General features: G+C 38.1%; 1 protein-coding gene across 2 annotated transcripts in view; it reads right to left on the bottom strand.

Annotated features, from left to right (window-relative positions):
- The window catches only part of pik3cb (phosphatidylinositol-4,5-bisphosphate 3-kinase, catalytic subunit beta), a 58,018-nt gene that overhangs the window by 41,243 nt on the left and 3,486 nt on the right, over positions 1-13,289 (bottom strand). Inside the window, exon 2 of one of the 2 annotated variants that reach the window (XM_044201276.1) lies at positions 2,875-2,954. The exons of the other annotated variant lie outside the window; for it this stretch is intronic. The gene's annotated coding sequence lies outside the window, so the exon portion shown is untranslated. The remainder of the gene's footprint in view (positions 1-2,874; positions 2,955-13,289) is intronic. 2 annotated transcript variants of the gene reach the window in all.

Below are 13,289 nucleotides of genomic sequence, written 5' to 3'. Positions count from 1 at the left end.
AAGTATGCTGAGTTAGCTATTAGCAGTTCATGTTTGCAAAATACCCATAGATGTACACACAACTACAACAGGATTACTTTGATACTGAAGAAAAGTTAAAAACGTGATGATTTCCTGGCAAGTCCTGGAGTTATAAGGAGTGTCTTTTTTCTAAGCAGATTTATGGATGTTTATTCATTTATTATATGGACATCGGTAATAATGATAATATTCTCGGAAAGTATAAGTCACACTGAATCTAAAAATATGTGTATCATGTCTGTGTGTTCATATTTGACTGAATTATGACTACAAGAAGTAAAATTTTTGAAGCAAATTGGGGGAATCTGCGCTAAAGGTTTAAAGTACCTTAACTGCCTCCATGAGCTGCATGCCAAATTATCGGGCCAAACTACAATAACTAACTTCCTGTTGTTTTTAGAAAACTGGCATGCACCTGTCTCTTTAATCTCAGGGAGTATCTTTGAATAAGACCCCCCCCCCCCCGGGAGGCGCACCTCACTGGTCTAATTGTTTCAGCTCAAGAAAATAATCAATTTTGGCAATATTTTAATGACAAGGCTACTATTCTGCATAGAGGCAGTACCACCATTTACAATCACAAAAGAGGAGTCTGATAGAACTATGTGAAAAACAAGTTCAGCAAAAGAACAACAGAGCCGATTGAGAGGTTGTTTAAGGTCATTGCCAGACTGGAAAGAAATGGACAAAAATAACACTGAGCTGCCGTGAATGTAGCGGGGATGGCTCCCACACACACTGCAGATTTTTCAGTATTGGTCTCCCAGCATCTTGCCAAACCACCATTTATCTCCCTCATAAACAAAAGGGCCACACATTGGCACTGAATGACACACACACAGACAAGCCTGGAAATGGGAGACATTTCTTGGCTCCGGCTGTCATCTCGCTACAGAAGTGACTGGGTTGCTGGGAACACTTAGCTGTCGTAAATGACACGCTGATGTTCGCCTCTCCAGTTAATATATCCATCCATCTGTCTGAGCTGCCCGACTCTACACACACTGCCCTGCCACAGCATCCCTTTCTGCTTAACTATTAATAATATAGCGCACACAAGCCAATGTTATCCACAAGGATCAATGCCAAATAAATAAAAAATAATAGATATATATATATATATATACACACACACACACATATTTTTGGTTATCTACAGAGACAGACAAATACATTGTTAATATAACATAATATTGTTACTGCAGAATATAATGTAGTATGCAAGTGCAATGCCCTTTTCTACTCTCCATCTATAATTAGTTAACTGTAGCAGTACATGTTTCATTGTCCAGCTGAAAACACAGGCTAGTCTAACAATACACAACTTCTGTAATACTTCGGGTGGCAAGGTCAGTATCATAAGGATAATGCCACCCAAACACACTGAGCCCAAGGGCAGGGCTTCCTAGGATTGTGTGAGTCAAAGGGTTTCAAAACACTGCTTGATGTTAATACTAAAAGCAAGAAATAGAACACTCAAGGGATCATTTCTGGGGAAAAAAACAGTCAGCCCAGAAGTTCCTCATTTGTCTTATGAGAAGTTATGTGATGATCTTGCAGTGCCAGTGCCGGAGACAGAACATAGCATGAGTAATTGGATCAAGCTATTTTTCCACATTTGTGTAGGAGTGAAGGAAAGGGGGAGACAAACAGAGAGCGCAGGTGCGAGGCCTCTGTACTGATTATTGGCCACCGGCACTGATTGACAGAAGGAAATGTGATTTTTATGCCGATGGATGTTAAAATTGCACCTGTACTACAGCATTTATAAAGCATTACATCTGAGAGGAGGAGGAAGTTAAGACAGTGTTTACTCTGTGGGTTTCTGCAGCTGGCACACATGCCATCATGGTGAAGAACAGCAAGAAATAAAACTGCAATATGCCTATACATACACCTGCAACTAATGATTATTTCCATTAGATTAATCTGTTGATTATTTTCTTTATTAATCAATTGGCCTATAAAGTGTTAGAAAACAATGAAACATTGCTTGTTTTATCTAACCAACAGTCCAAATCCCAAAAGGTATTCAGTTTACTATCACAGATGATAGCCAAACTGTACTGAACTATTCTGCACTTGGTAAGCATCAGATTCTTACACTCCACTTGTGACAACCAGGGTTGGATCGACAAATTGGGTCAGTAGTACTGAGAGTGCCACAGTTTTAATGGTTAATTTTACACTGCCATTCATCCAATCACAAGATCTGTTCTAAAAAAGGGCCTGCTCATCAGCTATATATTTTTCACAATTGTAGTTAACACTAAACAATTAATCATGAAAATAATTGGCAAATTAATTGATAATGAAAATAATTGTTAGTTGCAGCTCTCATATATAACAATCCAAAGACTGGCTAAAGATGGCACAAGGTCCAATACTTGTGACGAGGAAATGACTGCCAAGTGCAGCAACAAGTCAAATCAGATGAAACACTTAAGACTTTACAATGTTGACTAAAGCCAGGAGCCTAGCTGTAGTGACATGGGGAAAAAAACCCAAAAATAAATAAACACAAGACCTATTTTGTTGTACTGTCCAGACAACTTCCATAGTAATTCTGCCATGTAGGAGGATATATCAAAAATGATGCATTGAGAGTGTACTGAGGTGGTGTAACACTAATCTCTGACATGAAAGCAAACCATGTCCACGCATTCCCCGCCTGTCAAGACGACGCCTACTCTCCCAGATTCCAGCCAAGTCAGCGCTCCATTCCTCCTCTCCCACACACACACACACACACACACACACACACACACACGCAGAGCAGCATCACAGGTAAAGTAGGTCAAGATAATTACAAGATATAGCACACACACACACACACACAGACAGAGGTTTTACCTGCTGTTTTCTAAAGTATCTTATTTCCTGTGTCTCTGCTCCTTGCTGGGGGTGTCTGGATAGCAGCTGGGACACAGCATCTGATGGACGAGAGGACAGAACAAACTGATGGTTAGGAGAGGGAGAAAACCACAAAATGTGGCAGATGGCTGGGAACTGTTTCTTTAAGTGTGTGTGTGTTCATACTGTATGTAAGAAGGTGAGAATCTTAAAGAACAAGTTTAAGAGCGAGTACGTAAATGCGAAGTGGTGAAGAGTGATTGATTTAATGGTAGAAACACAACAAGACGGGTTTTGCATCACTGATGTAAACTCCCACACACTCAAAGAGGCTCCAGCTGCCCAGTTATTCAAGATAAGACAAGAGAAAGTACAGAGCACTCAAAGCCACATTTTCCATTTTTAGTCATGTTTATCAGTTCTAACAAGGACAATTACTGAATGTAACAACCGCTGACAGGGACATATTCACTGTAGCCTGAAGTGGTTGAAAAGCCAAATAAAGAAAATTTATTTTTCAGTGAGAGTGGAAGCAAAAGGCCTCTTGGTGAAAACAAATTACCAATCTGAGTCACATCTGAAAGGTGTTGAATACTTTTAGCACTCAAAATACGTCTTACAGATACAATCTGTAGTGGCAAAAGGAATTCCCTGCAATGAATGTTGCAGTCAAGTGGAAATCTGGGATCCAAACTAGTATGAGCATCCAGCTGAATTTATTGTTAATGTATTAACTTCAGCAAAATATATCAGAACAATTTATTACTATTTGTATGTTAATGTTTATGCTTTCCCTGCTTTAATATTTCACTAGCTGTTACCTGTATAGATGAAATGAACTCAAGCTTAAACTCATGAAACAAACTGAACCTTAAAGAAAATGTATTGGCACCCATTTTGATTATCTATTCATTGTCTTTTTCCAAACAAAAACACTCTCAAATGTGAGAATTTGCTGCTTTTTGTCATATATGATGGAAAACTGAATATCTTTGGACTGATGGTGAGATAAAACAAGGAATTTCAAGACGTCATCCTGGGCATTTTTCACTATTTTCAGACATTTTATAGACAAATATAATGTATCGATTAATCAAAGAAAATAATCATCAGATTGGTTGATAAAGAAAATATTGGTTGCAGCCATAACACCAAAATTAAAATATCTTTTTTTAAGAATTATTGTTAATTGTCTAGCAGTAAAAGTTTTTAAAAAAGTAAAATGAAAAACAAGTCAGCATACAGCCCTTTTCATAGCTGCAATGCAATTACTCTTGTACAATGTCAGGTATTCACTTCCATTTCTGACTCTGACAGAGTCAGTGAAAACATCATTAGTCGTTGAGTCATTTCATTGGGAACTTTTGCGGTTTTAAGTGTAACCCCATTCAAATTTGGGTTTGGTGCATTGAGCTTCTCAAAAGTCTTATCTAGTAAACCTAAAAACTGAAGAGTTAAGATATGAAACAGGAAGCCACGGACATGACCATAGGCCTCTCCATCAGTACCATCTGCCTACAGGTCAAAGAGCTGCGACTATGGATGTGAACTGAGCGATATGGTAGACAAACATACTGTGGGCAAAAACACACAGTGAGGCCATACACGCTGATGACACGCAATGCACACACTCTGATTGGGGCCAGTAAACTTCCTGTTTTTCCCCAGTGGTTGAGATGCTCTATCTTGTTTACCAGGGTGTGACACAGAGAGGTTCACAAAAACAACTGTGGTGAGCGTGTGTGCGAGTTGGAGATGTTTTATGTTCAAGCACAGTATTTAATTTAATATTTCTACCCTTACAACGTGGTTGGGGTTAAATTTGAAAGATGCAAGACTCTGGGTTTCCCGAGAAAATGGGCTGTGACATTTTTTTTTTTTTTTGTCTCCATGCACTACTACAGTAAAAACCCACGCAACACCCAACTGGGACGACAAGTTCCAGGAAGTGCACTGTTTAACAAAATGATAAAATCTCAGGCCAGAGACAGTCAATGTTTAACTCCCCGACTGGATTTAGCTCAAAGCATCACATGATCCATAGAAAGACAAGAGAGCAAGACAGACACAGCGTTCACTATAGAGTGGTTCAGTGATGACATTTTTGCTGGAGGGCAATCCGTTTTCTGGAAAAAAACTTCACTGTAACATCAATGGCTTTTGGGTTTGCTTTTGGGCTGATGCAGAAAATAACCTGTGTTTAATGATAGATTGTAAAAATTGCCTGTGACATTCCCCACAGATCTCTAAATGGCTTTCTTTGAAGACTCAAGTTTTGGTTTTCCATTACTTACTTTTTCAAGAACAAGAAAATCCAAATACGGTATTCTTCTATTTAAGCCTTAATTTCCCATTTATGGACAATCATTTTAATTCCAAGCAAGAACACATGACAATAGCTAGAATGATCCTAACTTCATATGAAAATATTCATATTTAATCTACTGGCTTTTATTGAAGTGCATCTGATTCAGAATAAGTTTAACATGTATTCATATCTTTGTTTTGTGAGATTAATTTGACATAATGGTAGTTTTACAAATTGCAAAAAGCATAAATGCAACTTGTGAAAAGCTAATGCTACACTGATGTACGACAAAGATTGTATTCCTACACAAGCCTATTTTAAATTGCAATTGAAAAGCTACAATTAGGAAAACTATAAAAATGTTACACTCCTGTGAAATATTATTACTGAATACAGCACAAGTGCAAGAGTTTAGAGGCTTCAATGGTTCAATCATTTTGTGACAAACCCAGCAGCTCAGTTTCTGTGGCTATTGGCCATCTGTTAACTATTTAAAATCATGAAAGTGTTGTGTTCTAGTTTATTTAAAGTTAGAGCTAGCGTACTTACAGCTGCCTTAAAGTTTCTTAGTCTTTATTTCAAAATTTACAAATGAAAAACATTCTTGGCTCAAAAAGCCAACTCTCCTCTGAGATTTGTGACTAAAAAGGATTTCCTCCATTATAGTAACTGACTAACTCAAGCATGTTATGAGAAATTATTAGTACTTCTGGTGTCACTGTACGTTTTTAAGGGCATATTAAAATGCAAAGCACTTCAAGTATACACTGTAGTCTTGAACCATTGCAAAGGAGCACTAGTGTTGAAAATGATAGATTCTTGGACATTTCTGCCCTGTTCTTTATTTACAAGAAATTATTATTGTGCAGTTAAATGTTCTTGTAGTCATATTTTTAAATTATTGAAATGTTTGTTTAAATGTATGTTTGAAGTAGCCTTAAATGAGTTAACTTACTTTGCGCTCAGTGGTAGCATTGCTCTAAGTGAAGAATTAAGTTATCATCGGTTATGTTAGCTACATTCAGAGTAAGCTTCAGAGTAATCTCTAGGCAGCCAGGGATGACCACTACAACAAGTTTGTTAAAGCAGCAAGACCATTCACTAAATTCCAATTATTCTGAGGGATAATAGCACAGGGAAAACAATTTCCAGCACAGTGCACAAAGTAGTGGATAGTGACGTTAGCTTCAAGTGTTATGTGTATCTATTGTGGTTTCTAATGCAAAAGGAATTAGGCTAATGTACATACACTCTACTCTGTGCTGAAGGACTAACTGATCAACATCACACACACAAACTCAGAGCCTCCCCCTCAGATTGTTGTCACTCTTATCATTGTACAAACACCACAGTGAGAATCTACCGTTGATATGACTTTCTTTCTCCCCACATAACCCACCCCACACACACACACACACACCCACCCTTCCTCTCCTCCACCCATCCTCTGGTACAGGAATGTGAGGAATGCAATAATGCAAATGCAAAATGACTGGGCTTCATCAGCAGCCAAGTCTCTCACTCTCCCTCATCTTGTCTGCCAATTTGCCCTCTATTTCTCATTGCGTTGGTCATGTGGGTCAGTCACTGGGGAAGCATGCTTTAACTTCTTACCATTCTCATAAATATCCTTAATTTTCTTACAACCCTTAGGCCATGGAGGGCAGTGAGAGTGCCTATTGTGAACAGGTGTTTTTTCTGGCCCTGAAGGGTTGCATAATAAACCAAATCTCCTGAAGGGCCCTGTCCTGAGACTGCACCATTGTCTTATTACTGTACCCAGCAATGACTTAACCCCGGGGGCCTAAACATAAGCAAATATAGCGTGGATATATAAGAGCTGGACACAATAAAAAGAGCACCTGTACAGTGAAATTGTTTTTGACAAGCTTATAAATATAGCACAAGATGTCAACAAACTATTAAAAACAATTGAGAAATATGCACACTGTGATGGTTCTCAAATAAGTTTTAAGTCTCTGGATATTGTCAAGTTAAGACGATTTAGGTAATGAGCTCAAAAGGAATGCAAGAGGAATGCACCAGTACACACATTTAGGGCTGCCGCGAGTAGTCGACGTAATTGATGACATCGACGCTGAAAATGCGTTGACATCAATATTTTTAACCAACACATGGTTTTTCTATGTTTTTCTTCAATATCACTAAGTAATTGCTGCATCATGACGACAGCGTGGCGGTGTAGGCGTCTTTATTTGTGCTTTAGAACGTAACTGATGTGAAATTATAAAATAACGTTTTATTTTTCGGACTCAACGGCACTCTCCTACTGGCGCTCCCTCTCCTTATACAATTGCTATGTTGTTCGACCACAGCTGTCTCTCGCTCTCTCTCAAACAAATGAACACAAGAAAGGAAGCTTCTTGGTATCGCTATTTTTCAGCATAGACTGCAAGCCAGACACAAACGTCGAAGCTGGGTACACGAAATAAACCAAGCGAGGACACGGCTGGGAGTGTTTCATAGTTTGGTCCATGAGCTGGTTTACTGACTGTGGAGCAGTGTGACCGGTCTGATCGCTGGATTGGCCACCGCAGCATGATGTTGGGTTGTGTTTCTGAAACCATAGTGTTGTCTATTCATTAGTAAGGAGAGCTTTTTAATATCTTTTGTCCTTGTAGCTGTTTAATATGGTCCTACTCACTGGAATTCTCTACAACATGAACTAAGGCCTGCTACAACAGTGTCTTCCTTCAATAGCGGGCTAAAAACACATCTTTTTTTCGCCAATTTCTAGTTAGGTTCAAAGTGTGTGATTAACGGGTAAATTTTTTTAATCATAGAATCAGTATTATAATAATAGCTTCTTATTCCATTTTTATTGTAATACCTTTTTATCTTATGTTTCCTTATATGTAATACCTCCTTATTTTATGTTGTTATATGTTTTTGTCATGCATGATTTTTGCCTATTTTGCTTGCTTTCTTTTATTTTGAAGCACATCAGTCATATGAAATGTGCTATATGAATAAACTTGACTAATATAAAGCCATAAAGTCGTCTGCCTGCTACCTTAGAAATTCCACTGAATGCTAAAAAGTGTTTGAGAAAATTTTTAGGTTAGAATCTGGGCTTATTTGACGCTGATGATGGTGCCAGTGTGGCTGTGTATTTTTTATAATGTTGGAGTGCAACCTACGGTTTTGCACTTTAATATGTAAACCTTTGTTTACATGTAGATTTGTACTGCATTGTACAATGACATGCAGTCTGTCAAAATAAAATGAACTCAAATCAGATTGTTTTGGAGGAAAATGAAATGTTTAGATTAATACTGGTGGCCTGACATGGACGCTTTTAATCGGTAAAATAGTCGATAGATTAAATCGATAGAAAAATAGTCGTTAGTGGCAACCCTACACACATTTCATGCACTCCCCAAAACAAGTGTGGTCTGAAGGACCATTACATTTAACCATGCGTCATCACTACCTCACCATAAACAAAAGAGCACTGTCCATTTCTAAAAACAAAACACACCCACTCATTAGTACAGTGGGTTGTTTATAACCCTATCTCACAGAGAAACATGAGAAAAACACAGATGGGTTTTACTATCATCAAAGTAAAGTTAGAAGTATTTTGTATGAAGTCTTTCAATCAATGCATCACTTTGTGGTATCTGTGTCTACCCATGGCCTTTACCCACTTCTTCCCCCTATCTCCCTTTATTTAGCTACTTGCTTCAATCTCTATTTTTAGGTGCTATTGTGAGGCTGTCCTTAGGTGGGTGGAGTGTGAGTGTGTGTATTCTGAAAAGTTCCCCTCGGATGCTGTAAATCAGTTACCCTCCGGCTGCCTGACTGAGCAAAGGTCCGTTTTAGCCTGGGGTATAGCACCGCTAATCGCTCACAAGACACACACTCCAAGACAAAACTGTCACACCATAATTACACCACAGACAGACACACAATGATGTAGTTGGCTGAGATCAGTTATAGGTCATATAGTTTTACAGGAGGAAGGTACAATAGAAGTGAGAGAGAGCGATAAACTCTTAACACTGTTCAGACTTGTGGACTTAATGACGCAGTGACATCATGAGGACAGCGTGAAGCTGGACAACACACAATTGCAATTTAATGCAGTTCAAGACAAATGTGATCATCCCTTTCTCAAAAGGTATTCTGCACTAAACAAGCCAGAAATAGGGGGGCAATGGTGCTAAACTCTGTGCATACTGAATGCTGTCTAGCTTATTATGAGGACACATCTACACCTGTTCAGTTCATTTTCTGAAAAGTTTTCAGAGAGACAAAGTTTAATTTACTATTATTATTCCAAATGCTCACTATACCGTATCACATCCCAGTCATCTTGTGCAGTCTCTAAACACTCAACACTCAAATCAACATATTTATATACAGAAAAATGTAACCAGTTTCCAGTTGGGATTTCAGTGTGGATATGTGGGTGGAGGAATGTTGGTAAGATGGCAGCATGTGAACCCACCTCTGTATGTTATGTATGTATGTATGTATGTATGTATGTATGTATGTAACATGCACATTTAACCATAGGGCTATGTGTGTACATAGGGCTACATGTGCTATAAACAGAGTGTGTGTGGGACAGAGTATGCTTGTGTCATCAGCAGTTGCAGACAGGGACCTGTGCCGTGAGAAATCGTTGCCATAGAAATATGAAGCTGAGGTTTTGTCCGCTCAGGTTACAGAGTGGAGGCTGGAGCACCCTAGGGTGGCAGTATAACCCGACGCTATCTATACATCTAGGGCTGCTGCAGTTACCGCATCAAGCGACTGTATCTGAAAAGAGACAACAACCAACCACAGCAACCACAGGTGTCGTACCATAGATGCCTGATTATTTTAACATTTTTGTTTGATATGTTAAGAATAATCTGAATGATGAACCAATCATTACAACTTTTTGTTCTCTTATTTAAAGTGCTTATTCATTAGCCGGAAAGCCAAGTCCATCTTGGCTCAGATACAGAATAACATAAGACTAACACACTGGGATTTTGAGTGTTTATTTGAACATGTAAGCTAGTACCTATATAAAAAACAACTAAAAGACTATCTGGAACATGTGTTGTGTGTTTAAGTTGTCAGTTCCCATTCGTCATAGCTTGTGCCACCGGCAATAGAAATAAGGGTAGATGAAGGTGATGTGGGTAAAAAAAAAAAAAAAAACAACAACCCCATTGTGCATCAGACAACAACACTTTAGTTGTAACATCATTTTCTAATGTCCCTGGCCTGAAGTAGGTTACACCTGTTACAAAATGCTTTCGCAATTATTTTTATGAATTATGGGACATCATAATCATATTCTGGTTTCTTAAAAATTCACTTACAAATAAATAGAACATATAAAAAGGGTAAACATAAATATTTGTTGGCCTTTGATGATTTATGTGGATTTTCCCCTCGGGGATCAATGAAGTATTTCTGATTAACAGGGAATTATCATATAGGCTCATGCTTTTCTTTGAGAAAAGGTTATTTATCTTTGCTTTACACATCACAGCAACCCAAGACACTAAGCTGTCGTAATGGACAATCTAAACCTCCATAGCCCCATATATACCTTTAAATATATTAATCCTGTCTTTATACCCACATTATCATGACTAAAATCCCAGACAATATGTAGTCTCATGTGACAAAAATCAATATTATAGTCAGTATCCCACCTATAGATAGAAATATGAAATGTGATAACAGATACTTGAATATACAATATCGATGCTCCTCTTATTAGATGTGCTGCAAATATAGACCGTGAGAAAATACAGCTTGTGAATTGTGTTAATAAAATGAAGCCTTATTATGAAAGCTATGACTTGTTTTACTTCTATTAATCAATAAAAATACAGTCATGTAAATTCTGTTGATTTAGCGGTCAAGTAGCCCACATGACACAGATGTGTAAATCAAATGTAGCTGAGTGATAGCCTAGATTCCCCCATGTTTTAATACAGGCAGTGTCTAGCCAAGAATGTGCTCCACAGCTGATCTGGGATCAGCTGTCATACACACTATCCCAATATCAAACTTGTTTTTACAGGAAAGTTAGGAATGAGTGCACATCGTTTAAGGCACAGTCAGTAATTGTTTTAACAATGTCTGTAGTTGTCTTTATGTATAATTAACTCAATGACTTCTCCTGCCTGAACGAGTGTTTGTTGGTTAACTGGACATTGTACCTTGTATAACATGCTTCTCAGATATTCATCATCTGTAATGCTGATAATCTAAATATCATCATCACTGATTGTCTCACTGTCAGAATGGCTTCATGACTCATTTTCACTGTGATGTCAAAGAATGGGCAAGTCGGAGAAGATAATGGGCTAAAACCGGGAGCTGACAGCTGAACAGCAACGTTTTTAATGCAAGAAGACACTAAAAATACACTATTGTTTTCTCAACATTCCCTTTTATAGTTTGTCATTGATTTTCTGACAGGAAAGATGTCACACCTTCACACCAGCACCACACCATACAAGACTCTGCTCTGTGTGGAAATTAATCACTGAGAATGAATGAAAGGGAGCCATTAGTTTATTATGTTACTGTGTAGACTCTCACTTTAGACATCTCATTTAAGATTTCCACTGTACACTGTATCTTCTCTGGCATTTCTCTCTCTGTACATTATGTCTCCCTCTATCTCTCTCCTGCTGTCTTCCCTGCATTCTTTGGCAGGTCCTGGCCTGCTGAGCAGCAAAGTGGAGAATTCCAGCAGCTCTCCTCTCACAGTCACACATTTCTTGCTATGGCAATTTCCATTGCCATGTATAGTTTAGAATAAGCAATAAGGTACAGTTTTCACTCAATTTAGGTGAAAACTGATTGTTCCCTTTCCTTGGTCAGTACTGAGATTGTGGGGCTCAAAAAAGACAATTGTGATCATGTAAGCTAGCAAGCAAATTGTGAAAGCTAGCTTGCCCACACTCATTCAAATATAAAAAAAACAAACATCTCCCTTTCATACTACTCTTTGAGAGGATGTTACGCAAGCCTTTCACTGTCATGAGGGGTGATTACTTTAAAAGTATCACAGCAGGAAGTGTGAATGAGTGTAAGAAGTAAGAGGGGAGAGATACAGGGACAGAGAGGGAGAAAAAAGATAATGGGGATAGTACAAATAATAAGTGACAGCAGTTGCAAGATACACGGGTGTTTCACTTCAAACAAAGACACTGACAACAGAATTTACAATACAGGTTGCAAAAGTGTGTCTCTTAAAAAAGAAGTTTCATATGAATGTGTCGTTATAACAAATCCATAGGAAAACACAGCCTTTTCTTTTATGCTACTCCACTGCTCACTCTCTATGCAGTTAAATAATGCTGCCTTTCAGAGCTCCAGCTAAATTTTACAGTATTCGAACACAGCAAGCCATCAGTGAGACAGAAGCTCAGACGCAGGGATGATACTTGTCAGACAAAAATCAGCTGGTCAAGAACTATTGGCTCAAAACACACAGAACCTGTCTGACACTGTACACAAACACATTGCTAGTAATTATTCTCCATATTAAGCCTTTGAAATCCACTTTGTCTAATTTGTTTTCCATCTCTTATCCTGTATTTGGATTTATAGCCTAAACATTCGGATTTACTACTGTTATTTTAGTATCTTTAGTTTTATATACAGTGCAGTCTGTAAATATGAAGACAGTGTATTCCAGCACACTGGATTCTAAATGAAACAATGACTAAAACATTAAAGTGTTGACTTAAAGCTTTACCACAAGGTTCACCCAGTATGGATGTGAACAACCTTAAAGTTAAAGTTCAAAGTCAGCATTTTCACCTCATAGTCATTGTTTCATTTGGAATCCAACATGGTGGAATAGATCCAAAACAATGAAAAACATATCACTGTCCAAATACTTACAGACTGCAGTGTATGTTTAGTTATACCATGCTGCAATATGCCATTACACCATGATGTTTTGATGTGCTTTATTGTAAGACATGAAGATTCTTTGAGCACAGTGAAGCATGCGTCACCAATAAAATGTATTATTGTTCTGATTACTGACACCAAACACACTGCTGTACATAAAGTAAGTCTATTAGCCACAGACCTTCTTGCTCTAAGCTTTAGC

This window comes from Siniperca chuatsi, linkage group LG7 (assembly GCF_020085105.1).
Source record: "Siniperca chuatsi isolate FFG_IHB_CAS linkage group LG7, ASM2008510v1, whole genome shotgun sequence".
Lineage (NCBI taxonomy): Eukaryota > Metazoa > Chordata > Actinopteri > Centrarchiformes > Sinipercidae > Siniperca > Siniperca chuatsi.
Note: the sequence above shows the minus strand (reverse complement) of the source record. Positions and strands in the feature narration are given on the sequence as shown.